Raw genomic sequence first — 26253 nt, forward strand, 5'->3', positions numbered from 1 at the left:
CTCGTGACATGGGGCATTCTTGTGTTCTGCATCGGGACTGGTGACGTGGGGCATCGTCGTGCACCGTGGACCACATGGGGTGCACAAGAGCCAGACAACTCCTGGAATTCGGAGGCTGGCTCTGTCTCAGGTCACCCACATGTCTGTGGCACTTCTGGGGGATTGTGGGGACCCTACGAGTGTGTGTCCCCACCCTCACTGGCTGGACACCTGTGCCAGGCTGGAGCTTTATGTGTCACCATCCCCTGTTTCGAGTTGTGTGAATATTTATTTTCATTACCTACTCTCATAAGCTTTCCTTTTTTAAAAAAAATTCAGAGACAGACTTTGAAGTCCCCTGGCCCCACCCTCTGTGGACCTAATGGTATTGCAGAAATTATGGCTTCAATTATGTGTAATAACTGGGGTTACTTTCTATTTTTATTTTTTTATTTTGTTTTTTTGAGGCGGAGTCTCGCTCTGTCGCCCAGACTGGAGTGCAGTGGCGCAATCTCGGCTCACTGCAAGCTCCGCCTCCCGGGTTCACACCATTCTCCTGCCTCAGCCTCCCGAGTAGCTGGGACTACAGGCGCCCGCCACCTCGCCCGGCTAGTTTTTTTTTTTTTGTATTTTTAGTAGAGACGGGGTTTCACCATGTTAGCCAGGATGGTCTCGATCTCCTGACCTCGTGATCCGCCCGTCTCGGCCTCCCAAAGTGCTGGGATTACAGACTTGAGCCACCGCGCCCGGCCAACTTTAAAAGTCATGTAAAGGAACAAGGGGGAGTGGCCATTTCAAGCGGTACATCGTGCTGGATTCTTAAGTGAACGTTATCAGGCTTTCAACACATTTTCTCTTTTTATTGACTTTGGAGAATATAATGGATGCTCAGAAGCTGTTGGAGTTTAGTAACAGGAAGTCATCCTTAAGGAACTATTTAAGCAAGGGACAGTTGAAGTAAATGTAAGTTATGAACACACACTTATTCCAAACCAGAGAAATAAAAGCATCCACTGTGCTGGGGTTGAAACTTGGTTGCTAGTGTGTCTTTCCTGCCCACAGTGACTGTGGCAGTGCTGTGGGCAGGAAATTCTGGAAAGAAGACTTGGTGCCAGTGGTAGTTTTTGTGACGATTCATTTGCTTTCAGCTCAAGTGACCATAGTCTTACTTGCAAATGGCTAGGTCTCCACCAATGGACCACGACATTGACATAGGACAAATGAGAAATGGCCCTTGGGTTTTTAACAACTATTATTTTTAATGGACACGTTATGGTACATATCCATGGGATACAGTGTGATATTTCAATACATGTTTATCATGTGTAATTAGCAAATGAGGGTAATTAGCGTGTCCATCTTCTCAAACATTTGTGATTTCTGAATGCTGGGAATATTTAAAATCCTCTCTTCTAGCTGCTTGAAAATACACAATAAATTATAAACTATAGTCACCCTACAAGGCTATAGCACACTAAACCTCATTTTTACTATCTAGATGTAATTTTGGATCCATTAGCCAAGCTCTCCCTTTCTGCCCTCCCGCCGCCCTTTCCTGTCTCTAGATTCCACTGTTCTACCTTCAGAGGGTAGAACATCATTTTCCTCATAGAGATCTTTAACCCTCTTGGTTAGACTTCTTCTGAGGTATTTTTAGTTTTATTTGATATTTTTGTAGCTAAATTGGATTGCTTTCTTGATTTCTTTTTCCACTGGCTCATTGTTAGTCTATAGAAATGTTACTGAGTTTTATATGTTTATTTTGTATTCTGCAACTTTACTGAATTTGTTTATCGGTTCAAAGGGATTTTTGCTGGAGTCTTTTTTTATTTTTTTTTGATATATAAGAGCATATTGTCTGAAAACAGACAATTAGAGTTCCTCCTTTCCACTTTGGGTGCCCTTGATTTCTTTCTCTTGCCTAACTGCCCTTGACTAGGACGTTCAGTGCTGTGTTGGATAGGAGTGGCACAAGAGGGCGTCCTTGTCTTGTTACAGATGTCAGAGAAAAAGCTCTTAGTGTTTCCCCATTCACCATTATGTTAGCTGTGAGTTTGTCACATATGGCCTTTATTGTGTTGAGGTATGTTTCCTTCAGTGCCTAGTTTGTTGAGACTTTTTATCATATAGCAGCGTTGAATTTTATCAAAAGCTTTTTCTGTATTATCGAAATGATATGGTTTTGTCCTTAATTCTGTGGATGTGATGTAGTGTGTCTATTGATTTGTGTTTATTGAGCAATCCTTGCATCCTGGGGTCAATCCCACTTGATCATGGTGTATAATCTTGTTGATTTCCTGTTGGATTCAGTTTGTTAGTATTTTGTTGAGGATGTTCGCAGCTGTGTTCATCGGGGTAGTGACGTAGAGTTTTCTCTTTTTATTGTGTCCTTGTCTGATTTTGGTATCAGGGTAATGCTGACTTTGAAGAATGAACTTGGCAGAATTCTCTCCTCTTCAATATTTTTGGAATAGTTTGAGAGGAATTGAAATAAAAATGTGTGGAATTCAGCTGTGAAGCCACCTAGTTCTGGGATTTTCTTTGTTGGGAGACTTTTTATTATTACATAGTCATACATGTTACTCATTATTGGTCTGTTTAGGATTTCCGTTTCTTCTTGGTTCCATCTTGGTCAGTTGTACATGTCCAGGAATTGATCCATTTCCTCTAGGTTTTCCAATCTGTTGACATACAGTTGTTAAAAATAGTCTCTAATGATCCCTTGTATTTCTGTGGTACCAACTGTAATTCTCCTTTTCTGTTTCTAATTTTATTTATTTGGAATTTCTTGTTTTTCTTAGTGTAGCTAATGGTTTGACTATTTTATTTATCTTTTCAAAAAACCAACATTTTTTTCTTCATCTTTCATATTTGTTAGTTTCAATATGATTGACTTCCTCTTTGATCTTTGTTATTTCTTTTCTTCTACCACTTTTGGATTTGATTTGTTCTTGCTCTTCTAGCTCATTGCAGTTCATTGTTAGGTTGTTTATTTTAAATCTGTTTTTTAAATGTAGGAGTTTATTGTTATAAACTTTCCTCTTAATACTGCTTTTGCTGTATACCATAGGCGTTGATATGTTGTGTTTCTGTTTTCAATGATTTCAAGAAGTTTTTAATTTCCTTCTTAATTTCTTCATTGACCCATTGGCTATTCAAGGGCACATTGTTTAATTTCTATGTATTATACAGTTTTGAAAGTTCTCCTTGTTGTTGATTTGTTTTCTGTTTGCTTGTTTGTTTATTAAACTTTATGTTCTAGGGTACATGTGCACAATGTGCAGGTTTGCTACATATGTGTACATGTTCCAAGTTGGCGCGCTGCACCCATTCACTCGTCATTTACATTAGGTATATCTCGTAATGCTATCCTTTCCCCCTCCCTTCACACAACAGGCCCCGGTGTGTGATGTTCCCCTTCCTGTGTCCAAGTGATCTCACTATTCATTTCCCACCTATGAATGAGAACATGCGGTGTTTGGTTTTCTGTCCTTGTGAGAGTTTGCTGAGAATGATGGTTTCCAGCTGCATCCATGTCCCTACAAAGGACATGAACTCATCCTTTTTTATGGCTGTATAGTATGCCATGGTGTATATGTGCCACATTTTCTTAATCCAGTCTGTCATTGATGGACATTTGGGTTGGTTCCAAGTCTTTGCTATTGTGAATAGTGCCGCAATAAACATACATGTGCATGTGTCTTTATAGCAGCATGATTTATAATCCTTTGGGTATATACCCAGAAATAGGATTGCTGGGTCAAATGGTATTTCTAGTTCTAGATCCTTGAGGAATCGCCACACTGTCTTCCACAATGGTTGAACTAGTTGACAGTCCCACCAACAGTGTAAATGTGTTCCTATTTCTCCACATCCTCTCCAGCACCTGTTGTTTCCTGACTTTTTAATGATCACCATTCTAACTGGTGTGAGATGGTATCTCATTGTGGTTTTGATTTGCATTTCTCTGATGGCGAGTGATTATGAGCATTTTTTCATGTGTCTATTGGCTGCATAAATGTCTTCTTTTGAGAAGTACTTTTCTTTGTTGTTGATGTATAGCTTTATTCTGTTACAGTCTGAGAATATCCTGGATGTTATTTCCATTTTAAAAAAATGTATTGAGACTTCTTTTGTAGCCTAGCATGTGGTTGATTCTAGAGAATGTTCCATGTGCTGAGGAGAAGAATGTGCATTTTGTATCTGTTGGATGAAATGTTCTGTAAATGTCTGTTAGGTCCATTTGGTCTACACTGTACTTTCAACTTGATATTTTGTTGTTATTTTCTGTCTAGATGATCTCCAGTGCTGACAGTGGGGTTTTGAAGCCCCTACTATTGTTGTGTTGGTCTCTCCCTCTCACTCTCTCTCTCTCTCTATATATATATGTGTGTGTGTGTTTGTGTGTGTGTGTGTATATATATGTGTGTGTATATATATATTTGAGACGGAGTTTTGCTCTTGTTGCCTAGGCTGGAGTGCAGAGGTGCAATCTCAACTCGTTGCAACCTCCACCTCCCGAGTTCAAGTGATTCTCCTGCCTCAGCCTCCCAAGTAGCTGGGATTACAGGCATGTGCCACCATGCTGGGCTCATTTTTTGTATTAGTAGAGACAGGGTTTCACCATGTTGGCCAGGCTGGTCTTGAACTGCTGACCTCAGGTGATCCACCTGCCTCCACCCCCCAAAGTGCTGGGATTACAGGTGTGCGGCACCACGCCAGACCTCTCTCTCTATTTAGGTCTACTAATATTTGCTTTATATATCTGGGTGCTTTGTTGTTGGGTGCACATACACTCGTAATTGTTATATCCTCTTGCTATGTTGATCTCTTTATTACATAATTACCTTTTTGTCTCCTTTTTACAGTTTTTGACTTAAATTGTGATTGGTCTGAAATAAATATAGCTACTCTTGCTCACTTTTGAGTTCCATTAATGTGGAACCTGTTTTTCCATCCCTTTACATGTAGTCTATGTGTGTCTCTACGGCTGAAGTGAGTTTTTTGTAGGCAGCATAGAGTTGGTTTTTCTTGTTTTAAATCCACTCAGCCCGTCTATATCTTTTAATTGGGAAGCTTGGGGTTATTTTGCTCTTGATATCACAGTCCAGACATTAAGATTTTCTCACTTAAGTTATTTGTACACAAATTAATCTGAAGAGGAAGTAGAGTTTTTCTTTTGTCCTTTTGAAGATAGTAATGCATGATTTTGATTTCATGCAAGTGAGGGACTCACCATGCCTGTTGGAATTTTAGAATTTCTTTCCTGTTATTAGGAACAGCAATGATCTGTAATGGGTTCCTGGAATCATCCAGTGATGGTCTGAATATCTTAAAAGTTTCCTTTCATGTCTCATTTTCTCTTTCTTCCCTAGTAGCCATGCACCCGGGGCAGGAGATGGCCTTACATTTCCTTGGTTTCTTGATGATTTCTTAGGTTTAGTGTTTGACACAGTTCGGATTCTGGATAAAATCAGCCCTTCTGGGAAGTGTGTAAGTCCAACAAGGACTTTCTGGTGGCTTTATACAGGTTTCCCATGCCCCATGAGTACAGGAATAGCTCTCTGGGGAAGGAGTATGGGCACCTGATGGCAGGGAGCCATTCTTGGATGGTCCCATCGTTCTGCAGGAATTCTCATGCAGGGAGAAGAAGCACGCGGTGACTGAGCTGGTAGGGATTCTGCTGATAGTTTTGATCGTTATGATTTGCTCCTGAAAGGTGATGTGGAATGAAGTGCAATATTTAGAATGCTGACATTCCTTAAAACAAAGATAGAGAAGAAATCTTATAATTGCAGGTGCCTTGTAGTTTTCAGCTGCTCTCATGTGGATCCTTTTTCGTCCTTCTGAAATGCTTTCCCAGGAGAGAGCATTGTTCTCTTTCTATAGATGAGGAGCCTGGGTTTCAAATGGTTAAGAATTCATCACAGGCATTGGAATCTTTGGTTTCCTGGAACATTTTCTATTCAAGTATAGACCACATGGCCTCTAAAGGCTGGCTCACTCTTTTTTTTTGTTTTGTTTTGTTTTTTGAGACGGAGGCTCGCTGTGTTGCCCAGGCTGGAGTGCGGTGGCCAGATCTCAGCTCCCTGTAAGCTCCGCCTTCCGGGTTTATGCCATTCTCCTGCCTCAGCCTCCCAAGTAGCTGGGACTACAGGCGCCCGCCACCTCGCCCGGCTAGTTTTTTGTATTTTTTTTTTTAGTGGAAATGGAGTTTCACCATGTTAGCCAGGATGATCTCGATCTCTTGACCTCATGATCCGCCCATCTCGGCCTCCCAAAGTGCTGGGATTCCAGGTTTGAGCCACCGCGCCCGGCTGGCTCACTCTTAACACCACGATTGGGGATCCAGCCTCACCTCTGGAGTGGGTGGCAGGAACTCCACAGCCATCCTGTGTGCTCTGGCGTGGGGTGGCTGAGCTGTGGCAGCCCCTCCCAGCTGAGCAGCAAGGCCGGGGAAAGCTCATTCCATTCCCCTTGGTTCTAACCAGGTAGAGGTTTACACTGCACATTTCCTTAGCTGGGAACCTTTAGAACTTTACATTTAACATCTCATCTGTGATCCAGGGGGTAGATACATGGGCAGTCACTGTACAATTCCTACATTTTTTGTATATTAAAATTTTTTTTATGTGTCATGGATGACAAAAGAAATGCAACCCCTTTGAGTTAGTTTTTCTGTACAGCGTCTTCTAGAATCAGGAGGCTGGCCAGGGTTTAGTTTCATCAGAAATCTGAATCTTTCTGGCCAAGAGACGGCATTAGGAAACTCTTGGTTGTGTGGTTTCCGGGAAAGAAATATTCTAAATGAGTTCCAGGAATCACCTCTGTGGCGTTTCTACAGGAAAAGTGACCACTCTTGAAGCTTCACTGTCACCAACAAGAATGATTGTGATGGTTTCTAAGCAGTCTCCGGCCAATCTTGAGTTCCTTTATGCAGAGTGCTTTTATTCCAAGTGAGGTGCCCTTCTGTTTAATGGTGACCTCCAGTTACTACAGGGATTGCAGCTGCATTTGATGGACGTGAACCTGCTCATCTCTGGCTCCCCAGCTTCACCTCTGGGGTGGATGGAAGGAGCTCCACAGCCATCCTGAGTGCTCTGGGGTGGGAAGTCCCTAGTGGGAGTGGACGGTGCATGGCCGGGACGTTCCTGTCCCACGTTCCACACTGGTGTGTGCGCGTCTCTGCCTTGTTTCCTCCGTTCGTGCGTCTGTGGCGTTTCCTCCCTTCGTGCGTCTGTGGCCTATTTTCTCCGTGCGTGCCTCAGTGGTGCGTTTCCTCCATTCGTGGGTCTCTGGCCTGTTTTCTCCAAGCGTGCCTCTGTCGCGTTTCCTCCATCCATGCGTCTGTGGCATTTCTTCCGTCCGCGTGTCAGTGGCGTTTCCTTCGTCCGTGCGTCTGTGGCGCTTTTCCTCCCTCCGTGCGTCTGTGGTGCTTTTCTTCCCTCCGTGCGTCTTTGGTCTGTTTCCTTCGTCCATGCGTCTGTGGTGTTTTCTCCGTCTGTGGATCTGTGACGTTTCCTCTGTGAGTCTGTGACCTGTTTTCTCCGTCCACGCTGAAGGCCGTCACTTCTCTCTAGTCACCACTTACTGATCGCTCCCTGTGTGCTGAGCCTGTGTCAGGCGTGTGGCGTGTGTCATCTGTGTGGCAGGGGTTTGCGTGACACACAGGGACACACGCTTGGGGAGCCGTAGTGATGGGGTCATAGCCACGCAGCTCAGCCCTCGGTCTGAGGGGCTTGGTGCCCATCCAGCTCTTCCCGAAGCAGCCTCGGGGCAGATCCCAGCTCTGCTTTCTCTCCTCGAGGCACCTCATGAAGTAAATTCAGCAAATCTAACGTAGGAAACAGTTGTGAAATGAGACCTGGTTTCGGGTGTGTGTGGTCATTTCTCTTTACATGTTTACTTCATGTACCCCAAATGATATACTTTTCCACCTGGTATAACAATTAATTACCAGCCATTACTGGTACAAAATTCCATAAAGGATATTTGAGGAGGGCATAGCCTCAAAAACATGCTTTATTTTCACAGCTGTGATTTGCATGATAAACCTGTCAGGACTGTGACTTTCTTTTGTTATCTTAGTTTTATTTTTCGACCCTTGAGAGAAAGTTATTTAGTGATTACTTATCATTGTGAAAATAATCTAATGGTTAGAGAATCTCATTAGAACAAGTATTATATTTTCTGTTCCTTATGTCAATGAAATCATCTTAATCCAGGCCGATGTTGGCAGGAATGGTCTCGTTTAAAACGGGTAGGATGTTTATGTGCTGTGTCGACCTTCCCCATATCGTCTCTGGAACATTCCAGAACTTCCATCTCACTTCTCACTTGTTGACACCCTACCTTGTTTTGTGATTATTCTTGTTTGCATCAGAATTTTGAATCCACATACCTGAGATGATACCTACGTATGCATGTACACATGCATGTGTGTGCATGTGTGTATGTGTGTGTACGCGTGTCCATGTGCAGGTGTATATGCATGTATGTGTGCATGCGTACGTGTGTATATGTGTTTGTGTGTGTGCGTATATGCGTGTGTATGCATGTATGTGCATATGTGTGCATGCACATGTATGTATGCACACATGTGTACATGTGCATGCACGTGTGCACGTGCATACACGTGTATGTGTGTGTGCACATATGCACACGCTTGTGTGCATGTTTAGGTATGTGTATGCATGTGTATGCATGTGTGTGCACACAGATATACCTTTTCCTTTCATAGAGGCTGTTTTGAGTATTGCTGTTAGGCAGTGACAACTTTCCCTTTCCTCAGTCAGAAAATGGGTAGCTCATTATTAATAAAGATGAGCATCCAATATCAGGAATCCCTAAAGACAATTGAAATTGTCATATTAAATCAATAAATTCCGAAACGAAGATAGTGTTCTGTACTATGTGTTCACATTGAACTGTCTTATAAAAATTGGTGTGAATGTTTCCCACTTATTGGAAATCACATGACTAGTTTAAGCGAAAACGTGGAATATTAACTCTGTCTTCAGACGACTTTTGCATATTTATGATTGATCTGTTCTGCTGTTCTGGAAGCTCTGAAAGCCACTCTGTCTTACCCTAGCTGGTGCCACGGTTGTGAGAATTCAGGGAAACAAGGTGTCTGCCAGTTTAAGTAGTTTAGATCTCAAGCTGCCTCTTTTCTGCACCATAAAGCAACCTTAAAGAAAGACACAGTGTGACTTGCAGTGGATTCTATCAGTTTTATTTTCTGTGGCTGAATCATCACTCTCCATTGTGAATTCATGTTATTTTTCAGATCGTCTTCATAACACAGGGAGGTTCTCCAGTGTTGAGTGCAGGTTCAGTGAAAGCACTCACACTGTTACTACGGACTTAAACAGACTTGTTTTCTGAGTTGACAACTCTGGAGTCAGGCATTCAGTGTCCGCCCATCACTTCACTTGGTTCCGAGTTCTCGGTGCCCTCCCGCTCTCCTCCCCCTGCACTGTTATTTCTGTCTTATCTTCTTTTTGACTCATAGGCCCTCAGCAGATGGTGTGTTGGGGGCAGGTGTCTGCTGTGAATCTTCGATAACCTTGGGAGAGAACTTTTTCTTTGGAGCAAGACCCCTCTCAATAAACTTTCAGTAGCCCGCGTATCATCTGTTATGTGAACTACTTGTGGAAAATGTTCAGCATTTTTCCTTGGATTTTGGCCGATCTTTCTCCACCTGCCAGTTTCGTCTCGGTGTGCCATGTCTGTACCTCACCAACCCCGTTCCGGCTCCGGTTCCGTGTGAAGTAATTGAAGCAGAGCTCTGCAGATGAGAGAGTGTGTGTCGCCCCCCGAGTTCCCTTCCTGGCCTCTGAGTGTGGGTTGTGTTTTGTTCCGAGGGACGACTCTGAGGCTCCTGGCCCCTGTTTTGGAGCACCCCACACCAAAGTGGGTGTAAAATGAAAAATGGGTGTATGCTGTATTATTATAATTCATAGAGCGGATGATAAAAATGCTTGAATCTGAACAGCAGCTGAAAATGAGGACATGGTACCAGTTTGGATGTTGGACGACCTTTTTGAAAAAGGCTTTCATCATACTTTAGAAACCGTGCGTGTACTGTTTTGTATTTCATACTTAGAATCTGTACAGTGTGTGTTGTATGAATGTGTTGTATGAGTGTGTTGTGTTGTATGTGAGTTGCATGGGTTGTATGTGTGTTGTGTGTGTATATTGTGTTCAGCTGCATTGATTGTATGAGTGTTGTGTGTTGTATGAGTGTGTCGTACGTGTGTTTGTGAGTTGCATGTGTTGTGTGTTGTATGAGTGTTGTGTGTTGTGAGTGCATTCTACATGTATTTGTGTTGAGTTGCATGTGTTGTGTGTATGTTGTATGTGTTATATGTTGCATGAGTGTGTTGTACATGCATGTTGTGTTGTGCGTGAGTTGCATGTGTTGTATGAGTGTGTTGTATGTGTATGTTGTGTTGCGAGTTGCATGTATTGTGTGTATGTTGTATGAGTGTTGTGTTGTATGAGTGTGTTGTACGTGAATGTTGCATTGAGTTGCGTGTGTTGTGTGTGTTGTACGTGCATGTTGTGTTGAACGTGAGTTGCATGTGTTGTACGTGAGCTGTATAAATGTGTTGTTTGTGTATGTGGTGAGTTGTATGTATGGTGTGTATGTTGTGTGAGTGTTGTGTGTGCGTGTTATGTTGTGTGTTGTATGAGTGTTGTGTGTTGTATGAGTGTGTTGCATGTGCATGTTGTATATGAGTTGTGTGTTGTGTATGTATGAGTGCTGTACGAGTGCATTGTAGGTGCGTGTTGTATTGTATGTGAGTTACGTGCGCTGTATGTGTGTATGAATGTGTTGTACGTACATGTGTTGTGAGTTGGATGTATTGGTGATGTGTTGCGTGAGTGTGTTATAAATGCCTATTGTGTTGTGAGTTGCATGTATTGGGTATGTGTTGTATAGGTTGTGTGTGTTTGTGTGCATTGTGTGTTGTGAGTGTTGTATAAGCGCATTGTACATGCGTGTTGTGTTGTTTGTGAGCTGCATGTTGTCAGTGTGTGCCGTGTGAGAGGCGGGGCATCCACATGACTGCTCCTCAGCGAGTCCTGCCTTGCAGCCCCTTCCGAGCTTGTATCCTCCCGAGCAGCCTAGAAGCAGCAGCAGGTTTGCCTCTGCCCCTCCCCAGGAGGCCTCAGCTAGATCCTGCGCTCAGCCCGCTGCTGGGCGGCCTCTCTTGTCTCTCTTGTCTCTCTCGTCGTCCTCCTGCGCCTCCTCCTTCTCGGAACCTGCATCCTTCTTCTGTGCTCCCTGGCAAACCACACCTGGGATGTGGGAGTTCAGGCTCTCCCCGAAGCCGTTTGTTCCTCTCTGAAGAGCGCCCCCCTTGACTGGCCGTGAGCAGCTGGAGTGGATTGCAGGGAAGGGAGGTGGGTGTTCCTGTAGAGACGCCGGGGTCTTACCTGGGGAGAACGGAGCCTGCGCTGGGCAGGCCGCCCTCCTGAGGAAGGGGACGGGGCGGGAGGAGCCTCTCGTGGACAAGGGGCCCACCTCCTGCCCTCCTTCCCTCTATCCCAGTCTGTTGTGAGGGAGGGTGGGGCCCAAGGTGATTTCTATGCAGATCTTCAATTATCCAGGCTGTGAAACAAATACTTCTGTTTTTAAGATCAGAGGAAATCTCCTTTTGTTTGTCTGCCTTTTATTTTATTTTATTTTATTTTATTTTATTTTATTTTATTTATTTTACTTTTTTTGAGAAGGTGTTGCCCAGGCTGGAGTGTGGTGGCGCGATCTCAGCTCACTGCAACCTCCACCTCCCGGGTTCAAGCAATTTTCCTGCTTCAGCCTCCTAAGTAGCTGGGATGACAGGTGCCCGCCAACACATCCGGGTAATTTTTGTATTTTTAGGAGAGATGGGGTTTCACCATGTTGGCCAGGTTGGTCTTGAACTCCTGACCTCAAATGATCCATCCACCTCGGCCTTACAAGGGATTGGGATTACAGGCGTGAGCCACCGCGCCCGGTCCATCGGCCTCTTAATTAGAACATGTATATTTAATGTTTTAAATTTCTGTTTTCCGGGTCAGAACAGTAGCGTTTCTTTTTCCTAGTGTTGCTATGAATGTCCTTTACGATTAGGAGACTGGGCTGGCTGCCCACTGGAGAGTGGTATCACTGGGTCACGGTCACCATCTGCCCCAGCAGGGTCCAGAGTGTTTAGAGTCTTTCCTGGGCATAGATACCCTTTTGTCTGACGTTCAGATAAAACCAGTCACCATATTCAGTGAATCAAAGAGATCAGAGCTGGGAACGGTTAGTGCGCATCCACCTCTCCCGAGAGTGTTCACGCCTCTTCCACGCGGGGCTAGGCTGCTGCTGAGCGTGGTTCTACTGGCTGTGGGTGTGGCTCTTTCCTCAACCACAGCCATCGCAGGCCTGCCACAGTTTTGATTCTTCTAGAAGAGAATGGGCAGGCAACACAAGAGAAACAAGATATGTTAGATTTGAAACCTTTAAAAATTATTTCCTCAAACACTGTGTTTATTTTTTGCCCATACCTAATTTGATAGCAATTTAGAAAAGATTAAAACGAAAAAAAATTTCCCCTCTATGAAGTCTTTGAAAGGCATCCAACTTAGTTTTCATACAATGATTGTCTCTTTGGAGTCATACTTTATTGGTTTCAGTAATGTGTAACAAGTACACCGGCATAAACAGATTTAGGAGCAAACAGCTGCTTCATGATTATAGTTCAGCTCGCGGGGCCCAGCTGTGGGGGTGCAGCCTGAGCCTGTCTGTGCTGCCAATGGGGCTGGTCACCTTGAGCATCTGGGAGTGTCTGGGTAAGTGAAGTCTGGGCAAGGCAGCATCCACACATCTGTGTAGTTCTCACTCTGTCCACGTTATCCAGCAATGCCACAAATTCTCAAGTAAGTGTTCTCCAAGTGCATATTCAGTTAGTGTTTGGAAAGTGCATAGGTACCTCATAGAGCGCCTTCAGGAGGAGCTAGGAGCCCAGGAATGAGAGCAGGTGTGAGGCCTGTGCTCTCTTTGCATAGATAAAATATACATGTGCATATCTGAGGCCAGAAAGTGAGATTGGGGCCAGAATGTGGAAGTCCTTACCTGTCGGATACTAGGGAGCCACTGAGGGTTTCGGAGAGAATCGCGCCTCTGATGTGCGGCATGCCCTGGAGCCGGGGGGGGGGGGGGACAGAGCAGTCTCATACAGGGCACTCGCCCTGGCGAGAGGAGGAGAGAAGGCAGCCAGTGAGCTGAGGGATTCGGTGCCTGGGTCAGGAGGGGAAGAGGGAGTGCAGGAAGGCGGATGAAGCTGCGAGTCTGCACCCCGTGGTCGGCGTTGCGCTTTGCCGGAAATCAGGAGGAGAAGCAAGTGTGGATCTGACTCGGAGATACTTAGAGACACCACTGCAAGCTGCGAGTTTGGAAATACAGGAGGAGGCTTGGGGAAAATCTGGAGCAGGGTGCATTTGGGAGCCTCTTAGGTAGAAGTGCAGGTCAAGTAGCCAGAGTGTGAGGCGTACATGTCTGGAGGGAGGAGGCCAAAGGAAAGCCCACATTTGGAAATGGAGGAAGGGTTGGAAGACCCAGAAAAGGTCCTGCTTAGAGTCCAGAGAAGAGCTGGATGGCGCAGTTCACTAAAGCCCAGAGCCGAGAGTTTCCAGGAGAAAGTCCCAAGTGTTGCTGAAAACCAGCGGGCAGGACTCCAGTTGGAGCCTGCGAGGGGAGCCTGGGTGCCCTGATCCCTGAGAGCAGCCAGAGCTTGGGGGTCTCGGCGGAAGTGGGTGGGAAGCGCAGGGAGCAGGTGGAGATGGCCCTTCAAGGCCTGGTGCTTCACACGGGCAGCCAGCCATGGACCAAGACACAGCCGGGGAGGGGCCTGAACCCAGAGCTTCTCCAGGAGGAGGAGGGAGCCAGGAAGGGCAAAGGTATCAGGAAGAAAGGGGGCAGGCATGGAGCCAGGTCCCCAGGGAGGCTGCAGTCGTCTTTCGCTGTTCATGGACTGGTTGTTGGTTATTGTGAGTTCTCAAAGTCATCCACTCGATGTGGTCCAGAGAAAGTTCCCAGGCGTCTCAAGCCCAGAGCAGGCCTTGTGCTTTTCCGAACACTGCGTGTTGCCTCAGGGTTCCCGTCCATGGCTAATTCTAGCGTGTCTTTTGTTGAAGTCTGCAGAAGAGCCTCAACCAGCACCAGCTTTTGAAGAACTTGTAAAACTTGTGTTCTTCTGATTCTGAGATTTTTGCCTGAAATGCCTCGTACATTTTTAACTAGGTGTTGTTAGCGCTTGTGTTACGGCATTTGGAGCTCTGTATTTTTGTGATGTGCCAGCTCTGAGGATGTTTAAGATTAGATTCCTAGAAATCAGATTATAGGAGCTCTTGGTCACGCTTCATGAGTTATGTTTTGACCCCTCATAGTGGATCCCGTTGCGGGGCCATTCTTAGCATTTGTGGAACACCTGACTCGTGATGCTAGGAGAATGTGATTTGTTTTCTTTGTAAGCCTAAAGTCTAATGACCTTGTAGAGTCTTTATACCCGTCTCTTATAAATCAGCTTTAATATACTTGGAAGTGTCCTCATTGTGCCCTTGAAAAGCAGGTGCACATTTTAAAAGTCACCCTTTTAAAACCCTTGTCTTCAGCCTGTGCCCTTTGTCTGTTTTGTTTCCTTCACTGCAACATCATGAAACAGGGACAAGGGCTAGAATCTGTTTCATACACAGAGCTGAACTGTGCTGAGCGACCTGCTTTGCCGACGTCTGTTTCTGTCTTGAGAGGGAACCCAGGCCTCTTGACTTTTCCTTTCGTACATTTTCCAAAAGAATATTTTTTCCTCTCTCGAGTCCATTCCACTGTGGGATTCTCTCCTAAGGCTGTTTCTTTGCCTTCCATTTTGACAACTGTGATGTAGTTTCCGAGATGATATAAGGGCAGTGAAAAGGCCTGGGAAAGAGAAAGCAGGAAGGGAAGAAATCATCTCATGATTTGAGTCAGAAGGAAATCACTCAGACAGGAACGCTATTACAAGCGGGTCAGATCCCAGGAAGTGGGATTGAATAAGTGGTATCGTATCACACACTTTGTTTTACCTTGTTGCTGTTGCCAGGGGTAACGAAAAGAACGAGTATATTCATTCCGAGGTCAAACATATATCTTTGCTGACTCTGACTAGAATTAGCAGAATTCGTTCAGTTCAAGTTTGAGAATACCTTTACAGAAGAGGGTCTTCGTGCACGTGTGCCTATTTCTATTTATATGTTCACACGTATTGGAGTAAAAATGTGTGTGTGCTGTGTGTGAGACCTCAGTATTTGAAAGAAGAAATGTGCAGTAGAGCTTATTAATTATGAGAAGGTATATTTGGGGGATAAACCGCTTTGTTTAGAATTGAATAATGGGGTCTTTGAGGGGTGTATATATGTATGTGTGTTTGCATTTCTGTGTATGAAAGTGTGTATTGCATGTCTATGTGTTGTGCATGTATGTGTGCCTTTATGTGTAATGTACATGTGCACGCATGTGTATATGTGTGCATGTGTATTTGTGTTGCATGTATGTGTGTGCATGTGTTACATGTTTAGGCACGACTGCACATATGTGCAAGTAGGCATGCATGGATGCTCGTGTGTGTATAGTTATACATGTATATTTGTGCATGTTATGTCTACGCATTTACATATATATGTGTGTCAGAATGTGTATGTATATGCATGTGTGTTTGAGTGTTGTGCGTATGCTTGTGCGTGTGTGTTTGAGTGTTGTGCATATGCTTGTGCGTGTGTGTTTGAGTGTTGTGTGTATGTGTCTGCATGTGTTAAGTGTTGGTATTATGTGATTATGTGAATGTGTGTGCATGTGTGAATGTATGTATTGCATGTAGGTGTGCGTGTGCATGTGTATGTGTGTGTGAGACATGTGTCTGTGCATGCATGCATGTGCACATTGGATTTGTGAATCCTCTCTGGGAGGGGCATGTTCCTGGAGACAGTGCATGGGATCCTCCGCTGTCCTCTCAGGGAGAGAGACATTGTGAAAGTTCGAGCCATTAGGTAAACATGCCTGATGTTCTATAAAATATATATATTTAAATATACTACTGGGGTTAAATATATGTTAAATGGGTGCAAAGCTGTTACATTGCATTAAAAGTCATGTTAGTACTTCCTGGTTAAAGGCTTTGTGAATGATTTCCTGTACATGGGACATAGCACACCACACAGAATTACAGCGGATCAATGGTATTCGCCAGGAGGTCTGGCTTACGATTGGTATTTCTAGTTGCAGACATGCAGGTTGAGCTTTGCTGGACTTAGAGGGGGGTCATTGACTCTGCCCACTGAATGATACCAGCGTCTCTGCTGCTTCCTTTTTCTGCCGGCTTCATCCAGAGCTGGGACAGCTGCTCTGAGACGCACTGTACTTTTCTCTCCATAAAAATCTGCAGCATTTGTTAGCAGTCCAGTAGCAGACCGAGTGGCAGGTCCAGTCGCAGGTCCAGCCAACTTCCCACATGGCCCATGTGAAAATGTACCCTCTCCTTCCATTATTTATTTATTTATTTATTTATTTATTTTTTGAGACAGAGTCTTGCTCTGCCACCCAGGCTGGAGTGCAGTGGCCGGATCTCAGCTCACTGCAAGCTCCACCTCCCGGGTTTATGCCATTCTCCTACCTCAGCCTCCCGAGTAGCTGGGACTACACGCGCCCGCCTCGTCGCCCGGCTAGTTTTTTGTATTTTTAAGTAGAGACAGGGTTTCACCGTATTAGCCAGGATGGTCTCGATCTCCTGACCTCATGATCCGCCCGTCTCGGCCTCCCAAAGTGCTGGGATTACAGGCTTGAGCCACCGCGCCCGGTTGCTATTTATTATTTATTTATTTATTTATTTTTTGAGCAACGTGGCTGTTTATTTCACCTGGGTGCAGGCGGGCTGAGTCCGAAAAGAGAGTCAGTGAAGGGAGACAAGGGTGGGGCCGTTTTATAGGATTTGGGTAGGTAAAGGAAAATTACAGTCAAAGGGGTGTTGTTCTCTGGCGGGCATGAGTGGGGGTCACAAGATGCTCAGTGGGGGAGCTTTTTGAGCCAGGATGAGCCAGGAAAAGGAATTTCACAAGATAATGTCATCGCTTAAGGCAAGGACCGGTCATTTACATATCTTTTGTGGTGGAATGTCATCAGTTAAGGCGGGGCAGTGCATTTGCACTTCTTGTGATTCTTCAGTTACTTCAGGCCATCTGGGCGTATACCCTCCACTGTAAGAGTTATCCAAAGCGTCTGTGATGGTCCAGGAAGCTTCCGAGGCGATGGGACAGCGTCAATCTTCAGCCGCTAAGCGGAGAAGGTATGGGAAGGAGTCAGTCAGAGAGCCTTGGGCCAGAGCTGCAGGGGCTCTGGGAGTGACTGCTGGGCGAGTTGGGCAGTCCGATTTCCAGTGGGGTCCCACACACGGGACACCGCTTAGGAGGAATCCCGGGCTGCGGGCATTCCTTGGCCCAGTGGCCAGATTTCCGGCACTTGTAGCAAGCTCCTGGGTGAGGAGGTTCTGGAGGAACCCCTGGCAGCTGTGGTTCAGGCATTTGGAAGTTCTTGTGTGCTGGAGATGTGGCTGGGGTTTGTGTCACAGTGGGGACAAGGAATTGCAACTTAGAAAGAAGTTGGTACTTAGCTGCCTCTACTCTATTATTGTACACCTTGAAGGCGAGGTTCATTAAGTCCTGTTGTGGGGTTTGAGGGCTGGAATTTAATTTTTGGAGCTTTATTGAATGTCGGGAGCAGATTGTGTAATAAAATAAAATATATATTAAGAATAAGACAGCCTTCTGACCTTTCAGGGTCTAGGGCTGAAAAGTGTCTCAGGGTTGCTGCTAAACAGGCCATGACCTGGGCTAAGTTTTTGTATTTGATTAAAAAGAGCCTAAACACTAACTGATTTGGGAGAGGTCGGATAAAGAAAAAGGAGCATTAACCTTGACTATGCCTTCAGCGCTAGCCACTTTTTAAAGAGGAAATTGCTGGGTAGGTGGGGGAGGGTTAGTCGAGGAATGAAACTGTAAGCCAGACCGGGTGTGAGGAAGGCAGGTGATAAAAGGATTATAGTGGAGGCTGAGGAAAAATTGGGACCTAACTTGGTCTGGCGAGGAGGACAGAGGTCAGATGGGTCTGTAGAAAAGGAAGACTGGAAAGACTCAGCGAAGCTTGGGGTTGGGACTGAGGGGACAGGCAGGAGGGAAAGAAGGAAGATTTGGGACGAGTTGCATTGGGAACAGAGACTAGGGAGGGACCGATGTGTAAAAGAATGCCTGGACGTCAGGCGCCTCAGACCAGTTGCCCATTTTAGGAGAAGAATTATTTAGATCTTGTAGGATGGAAAAATCGAAAGTGCCATTTTCTGGCTCTTTGGAACTACTGTTGAATTTGTATTGGGGTTAAGCGGCATCGTAGAAGAAAATAAGGCATTTAGATTTTAGGTCAGGTGTGAGTTGAAGAGGTTTTAAGCTCTTGAGAACACAGGCTAAGGGAGAAGAAGGAGGAACGGAGGGTGGAAGGTTGCTCATAGTGAAGGAGGCAAGCCCAGAGAAAAGAGAGAGTAGAGACACAGAAGGAGTTCGGGGGTTCTTGCCCTCCAGAAAAGCAGGAAAGGGGTCGGGGAGTGGAAGTAATGGACTGGGGTGCAAAATTAAGAGGTCGGGGTTCTTGCCCCTCCCCCAGAAAAGCAGAGAAGGGGTAGAAACAGGGAGAGAAGGGTTTGGGGAGCTTGTCCCTCCCCCAGAAAAGCAGAGAAGGGGTAGAGACAGGGAGAGAAGGGGGTCGAGGTGCTTGCCCCTCCCCCAGAAAAGCGGGGCTTGCCACTAAGGGTGAAGGACCAAGGGAGGCGTCCCTGCAGCGTGGTCAGACACCTCTGAAACGTGGGTGAGTAATCAGAGAGGCGTCCCTGCAATGATTAAACACCAAGGGAAGGCTGCCTTCCCCAGTCTATGACCCGGCGCCGGCATTTTGGGTTCGTGGATAAAACGTGTCTCCTTTGTCTCTACCAGAAAATGAAAGGAATTGAAATTAAGAGAAGGGAGAGATTGAAGGGTGGCGCAAAGATTGAAAGGAGAAAGAGGTCGAGCGATAGTGAGAGAGGTTGGAGAAGATGGTAAAAAGAGGCTGCTTACCCAATTTAAAATTGGTGAGATGTTCCTTGGGCTGGTTGGTCTGAGGATCAGAGGTCGTAAGTAGATCTTTCTCACAGAGCAAAGAGCAGGAGGACAGGGGATTGATCTCCCAAGGGAGGTCCCCTGATCCGAGTCACGGCACCAAAATGACATGCGCATCTGTGTGAAGAGACCACCAAACCGGCTTTGTGTGAGCCACATGGCTGTTTACTTCACCTGGGTGCAGGCGGGCTGAGTCCAAAAACAGAGTCAGCCCCCTTCCATTTTTTAAAGCAGTAGTTATTAGTAGAGCCTACTGCCATTTCTCCTTGAGCTCCTCACAGTGGATGGTAAGCATTTGCTTTATGAAAGCAAAGTTCCATGCTCTTTGTGCTAAGTCTCCTCTGACTTTCTGTGAGAGGCTCGAATTGGGATCGACCCTCAGCTGTGCCAGAGCCTTGGTACATGTCTCAGTTCTGGAATCTACTCTGTGTTTGTTGCCTTCCATCCACCGACAGCCGTCTGTCTTCCTGTCACTCCTTCAACACGGAGTCCAGCAGTGCGCACACAGGTGAGCCTGTGTGAATGCTGGTTTTGTAGGATCTTATCGGGACCTTAGTCATCTTTTCACTAGGAAACCAGACACTGCAGAGGACTTACAGAAAAGCCCAAAGAAGCCGTATCAATAGAATCATAGAGACAGAATTCTATAACCATAGGAAATGGCATTGATTATCATGAAATGTGCATTTATGTGAGGCATAGTAAAACATCACATTTCTTACTGGGTAAGAGCTTGGAAAAGAGATTATGAAAGTATAACTGACCCTACTCTAGTATCGTGGAACATGGTAAAATGATGCAAGGTATTGTATAGAATGGAAAAAAACAGAATAGAATTCTATAGAGTAGCGCAGAATAGAACAAATAGTACAATGTTATATAGGGTAGCATAGAATAGAAGAAAACGTGTAGCATTATGTAGTATAGTATACAATAGGACAAATAGTATTACATGGTCTAGAATAGAACAAGTGGGATAGTATTGTAGAGTATACAGTTGAACTAATGACGGAGTATTGCATAGCATAATAGAGTCTAGATTAGAACACACAGCATAGTATTAATATTACGTAGTGTGGTGTGGAATAGTAGAGTCGCATGACACAGAACACAGAGGATAGTGTTCTGTAGCACTGATGCAGGAGTTTTGCTCTTTAGCTCAGCTGGGTCCAGGTTCTTGTCTTCCGACCAGGAAGAAACAGGCACGGGGACATCGAAGAGTGAGTGCAGTGGAACTTATTAAGCTAAAAGTTAAGCTCTGAGCGAACAGAGGGGTCCTGAGAGCAGGTTGCTGGTCGCCCCCTTCCCAGTTGACTGCAAGGGCTTTTATATAGAATCTGATGGGGCTGGGCTCCCTGTCTAAGGAGCAAATTTCTGGTGGTTCCACCCCATTCCTCCGTGTGCATGGGGACCCTTAGTCTGCTATGAGCATGTTTAGGCGAGCCCCCCGTGCAAGTCCCCCTATCTGCACAAAACATGGGCTGGAGGCTCTCTGGGACCCTTCCCTTACTGTCTGCCTAAAGCAAGCTGGCTAACTCCTTTCCGTATAGAAGAAAATAGAATAGAATAGAACAGATAGTACAGTATTTTATAGTATAGAATGAAGCTGTCGTATTCTATCGTAGAGAATGGAATAGTATAGAATAGAACACACAGATCGTACTAGTGTAGTACAGAATAGTAGCCTCACGCAGCACGGAGCAGTGTTGTGCTCCCTATGTACAGAGTGTAACCAGCAGGAGAGCGTTCTTCAGTGGGTCGTCACTGGCCCTTCATATTTCTTTGGTTCTGCGGAAATGAGGAGAGGGAGTTAAGAGAGGGGGAGGAGGTTGGCTTTCTTACTTTTAAGGCGCTCATTACTTCTTGGGGATCATTTGATGGTCCCCTTTGGTAGTATTCTATGAAGCAGTCTCTGTACTCTGTGTAGGGTGAAATGTGGGGCAGTCTGTGGACTCTGTAGGGTGAAATGTGAAGCAGTCGGTGGACTCTGTATGTTGAAATGTGAAGCAGTCGGTGGACTCTGTAGGGTGAAATGTGGAGCAGTCTGTGGACTCTGTAGGGTGAAATGTGGAGCAGTCTGTGGACTCTGTAGGGTGAAATGTGGAGCAGTCTGTAGACTGTGGAGGGTGAAACATGAAGCAGTTGAGAAAGGATGAAGTCAGAAGTAGCTCAGCAGAGATGCACCAACTCTTGCCTGGGAGACTGTGGAGCAGTCTGTGGACTCTGTGTAGGGTGAAATGAGGTGTTTTATGTAAATAGTTGTCTCATGCCTGGCACATGGCAGAGCCTCCGTGGATCTTGCCGTCAGGACCCCTCTGATAACTTCTCTACAGTGCCCTCCACACTATAAATACCACACATTGTGGGAAGTCCGGGCCTTTTCAAAGGCTGGGTTTCATTTTAACAAAATTGGAATGCCCTGCATATTTGGAATGGCCAGATCATCCTGCACTTTTGACTTCACCTGTCCAGCTGGTACACCTCCCTGCGTGCTGCCAAGGTTTACGGCGGAATTCCCCGATGCCACTACCCTCACTGCCTGCACCTGAATCTGCTGTGGTGTCATTTCCTTATTGGACTTGTCTGGGGACCTCCTGAGGGGTGGATGGGTCAGGACTGGGTTATCTGGGGAAAGTGTTCACGGCATTCCTGTTTGCAGTCTGTGTCCCTGTTGGAAGAGATGCTTTTAGCACATCCGTTAATCCAGACGTGATTAGCAAGGGGTGTCTCTCCCAGGTAAGGGTTGGTGCATCTCTGCTGAGCTTCTTCTGACTTCATCCTTTTTCAAGTCTGTTACAAAGAGAACTTTGGTTTCTCAAGGTTTAAGAATTAATGTCAGAGAGCAATTTAGTGTTCTTTTTGAGTCACCAGCCTTGCTGTGGATGATTCGTGAGTCCTTGGTGGTTAGGGCCACAGCACAATTGGTGGGCCATCTGTTCCCCACCCTGGTGAACACTTTCTCATCCAAAGAAATGTATTCTGTTAACATGTCTCAATTAGAATATTTTAGTAGGAGACAGAGTTATGGCTCTTGTTTTAATTTGTAATAGATGATTACTGTAGCAGGGTCAAGGTTGAGACTTGCAGTGTAGCTCATGGAAAACATTGATTAGAAACACCCAAAATATATCACCAGCTTTGTTGCTGCAGCTCCAAGGGACTAGGAATGCATATCTATTTTTTTCTTTTGTTATTATTTATTATTTTTATTTTTGAGACAGAGTCTTGCTCTGTCACCCAGGCTGGATTGCAGTGGCATAATCTCAGCTCACTGTAACCTCTGCTTCCAGGGTTCAAGAGAATCTTGTGTCTCAGCCTCCCGAGTAGCTGGGATTGCAGGTGCCTGCCACCATGCCCAGCTAATCTTTGTATTTTTAGTAGAGACAGGGGTCTCACCGTGTTGGCCAGGCTGGTCTTGAACTCCTGACCTCAAGTGATCTGTTAACCTTGGCCTCCCAAAGTGCTGGCATTACACAAATGAGCCACTGTGCCTGGCCTCCATGACCATTTTCAATGTGGCACTGAGTATCTGCCTTTTTTTTTTTTTTTTTTTTTTAAGAAGTGCAGATGTTACCTCTCACACCTCTATTCTGTTGCTGGTCTGGGCTGGCCAGCAGGGTTCCCAGTCTCGGGGCCATGTCTGAAGTGTTGTTGGACAATGTGGATCTGTGACCCCTTTGTCTTTTGGGACGTGGGGCACCCCGGGACACCCACAGTCTTGCGAGGGTTTACGGCTCTGTGTGTGGCTGCTGTGAGGCAGCTTTGGGCGGGGAGGAAGGAGAGCAGAGCCCATCTGTCCTGGTGTGGAAAATGCCCAAGAAAGTAAGGAAATGGTACAAAAAAATCATCATCTGCCCTGGTGCCATTTCTGTTTAAAAAAAGAAATTCACTCTGAATGTGGTTCTGTGCTTGAGGAGGATAGAAAATACCTGGAAAGACGCACAAAGTGTTCTTATGGGGTCAGCGCCGGGAAGTGGGATGGGAGGCTTGGGAGTGTGTGGAAAGGAGGATGTGGCGTATTTCATTCTAGTTTATTTGGTAGAGCAAGTGATGAAAGTGAAGCTTGAGTGATCAGAGCAGCTCAGCCTGGCCATGGGTAGATCCCAGGGTGTCCCGCCTCCCGCCTTCAGCTGCAGCTCTCTTTCTCAGTCACAGATGAGACAGGTGGCCTGAAGCTGTGGGCCGAGGAGGGGCAGCTCGGTGTCCCCAGCACCTGACCGTCCAGGCTGCTCTTGGGCCAGCCTGAGGGAAGGGGCGGAGGAGAGCTGGGAGGGTGCACAGTGCGTCCCCTTCCCCCGCCCTGGGACTGAGGTGAGCCCAGGCTGCTGTCAGGATGGAGGAAGATGCCCTCAGGACGGAGGAAGAGGCCGGTGGAGTCTGGTCAGCAGCCAGTGTGGTCTTTCCCACAGGGGATACGCAGTGCGCCAACTAGCAGGAAAAAACTCTGCTTTAGTTTTTAAATTTTGCTCATTCTGTTTATCGTGCTGGTCATGGTAAGATTTGGATATTGTTGGTAGGAATCAGTGTCAATTGCATACAGTTGACTCTTGTCCAACACAAGCTTGAGCTTTGCGGGTCAACTTATAGGTGGATTTTTTCAATCAAACTCAGGGAGAAAATACAGTGTTCTGCCGCGTGAAACGCATGTCGGAGGGCTGATTCTTTGTACACGCAGAAAATACAGTGTTCCTGCCATGTGAAACACGTGTCGGAGGGCCGACTCTTTGTACATGCAGGTTCAGCAGGTCCACCTGTGGGGCTTGAATGTGCCTGGATTTGGTGTCCATGGGGTCCTGGAACCGACTCCCTGAGTCCAGCGAGGCTGGCCCCGGGATCGACTCCTTGAGGACAGCGAGGCTGGCCCCGGGACCGGCTCCCTGAGGACAGCGAGGCTGTTTCTAGTAGCAGGTGGTTTATTTTGTGTTTTCCCCCTGCTTCCGCACCCCGTTCTTAGAGACAAGGCTGTCTCAGGGTGACCAGCTGGGCCAGGGGAAGAGTGGAGGGCACCTGGTAGAAGTGGCTGTGGACTCTCTTAGGAACCATAGCCGTGGCACCCACTGTAGACGAAGATGTTGTTGGTCTGCACTCTTCTCGTGTTGGTCTGGGGCATGCAGTGGTCGTGGGCTGGTGTGGTCCACAGCCCCGGTCTGGGGCATGCAGTGGCTTTGGGCTGGTGTGGTCCACAGCCCCGGGCTCCATGGTCCCTGAGCCTGAAATCCCATCCGGTGCTGTGTCACCTTGGCCAGCTGTCTCCTGAGGGGAAGGGAACAGGGAACAGCCCTCCCCGCATGGCCTCCCCAGCAGCACCCACCCCCAGGACCTCCAGTGTGAACCCTACCGGGGGCTCCTCTCTCCTGGGGGGACCTTGTCCCAAGAAGAGGACTCCATGGGCTGCAGGAGGTGTCGAGCTATTTTCTCTGCTGGAACTGGGTTGCTGGCAGCTCCCAGATGCAGGAGGAAAGGCTCAGAAGTGCCTTCCTAATAAGGAGTTGTGGACGTGAACTTTGGACAGCAGACACCGCTTACATTTCCTTTTCCGTTTTGATGCGTTAATGGTGTGCGGCAACACCATGACACACGGGGATGCAGGTGATGGCTGAGCCCCCGCAAGGGGGCCATACACCTGTTTGATAATAAGAAGGCGTGCTTCTCTTACTGCAAATAAAAACTTTTAATAGTTTTCTGCCAGAAAGACCCTGTCCTTTATGTAGGATACATAGAGGATCATTTGGCAAGGGATTGGGGATTTGGGGTTAAACTAAAAACAAATTAATTTCATTTTATAGCACTCTGAACTCATTTGAGTTAATTATTCATTGAGAATTTGAATAGCACACACTGTTCTGACTTCCCCAATTGCCCCCTAATGAATGGCATTTGCTGTAACATGACAAAACCCTGAGTCTTCTAATTACTAGGTAATGTGGAAAAAGTCAAAGTTGGTTCTCTGTCGTTTTGCTTTAAGGAAATTATATTATTTTGCAGCCACTTAGTTTTCTCCTTTCCAATCAGAAAAATTGCTTTCTTACTACCTGAAAATTCGTGAAGGTCAAGGGGACAGAGGCTGCAGTGCATTAAAAGCCACCATCAAATGTGGACGTGCACCGAGTTTTTCCCTGTTCTCTCCCACCATCAAATGTGGACGTGGACTCGGTTTCCCCGTGGTCTCACCCATCATCAAATGTGGACGTGGACCCAGTTTCCCCGTGTTCTTGCCCATCATCAAATGTGGACGTGGACCCAGTTTCCCCCGTTCTTTCCCACCATCAAATGTGGACGTGGACCCAGCTTACCCCTGTTCTTGCTAGCCGTCAAATGTGGACTTGGACACACTTTCCCTCTGTTCTTGCCCACCATCAAATGTGGACACGGATTCAGTTTCCCTCTGTTCTTGCCCACCATCAAATATAGATGTGGACTTGGTCACCTTCTGTGCTCACCCACCATCAAATGTGGATGTGGACCCAATTTCCTTCTGTTCTTGCCCACCATCAAATGTGGACATGGACTCAGTTTCCCTCTGTTCGTGCCTACCTTGCCACCATGGCTCATTTCACAATCACTCAGGAAAGGAAGAAACATTATTTTTCATAGGCATGAAGGCAGTTGTTTTGAACCTAAGGAACAGGACATAATTCCAGCAATGGAAATGACCAGCCGAGTGGGTCTGTGTGAGGTTTGGAAGAAAAAAAGGATTTTAACTTCCCCTCTCTGTGTGTGCCCACCTCCCCCAGTTGAGAGTCACAGATTTAATTACTTTAATTTTGAGCTTAAAATAATTTGACAGCCTAACAAAAACTACTAAGGTCCCATAAAATTCTGCTGTGTGTTTGGTTTTTCAGTTGCTTTTCTGAATATGGTAAATGAATGCATTATGAGTTGTTATTTTAGTAATTGCTGTAAAAATTAATGTATGTTATAACCAAGTGTTATAAAGTTAATTTAGCACCAAAGTAAAGCTAAAGCTGCATTGATTTCCCACTGTACTTGTGCATAAGAACGGCTCCATGAGGCAGGCGCTGGGACCCTGCAGTCCGGTGGGAGCAGGTGCCACCTGGCTGGTGCGTTCAC

The 26253-nt window shown here is 46.1% G+C and overlaps 1 protein-coding gene across 1 annotated transcript in view; it reads left to right on the forward strand.

Annotated features, from left to right (window-relative positions):
* LOC115895909 (vegetative cell wall protein gp1-like) overlaps positions 1 to 25987 on the forward strand; it is a 42474-nt gene extending 16487 nt beyond the window's left edge. Inside the window, exon 4 of the mRNA XM_030926456.1 lies at positions 25195 to 25987. The gene's annotated coding sequence lies outside the window, so the exon portion shown is untranslated. The remainder of the gene's footprint in view (positions 1 to 25194) is intronic.
* Positions 25988 to 26253: the final 266 nt, after the last annotated feature.

This window comes from Rhinopithecus roxellana, unplaced genomic scaffold (genome assembly GCF_007565055.1).
Source record: "Rhinopithecus roxellana isolate Shanxi Qingling unplaced genomic scaffold, ASM756505v1 contig3697, whole genome shotgun sequence".
NCBI classification, from domain to species: Eukaryota; Metazoa; Chordata; class Mammalia; order Primates; family Cercopithecidae; genus Rhinopithecus; species Rhinopithecus roxellana.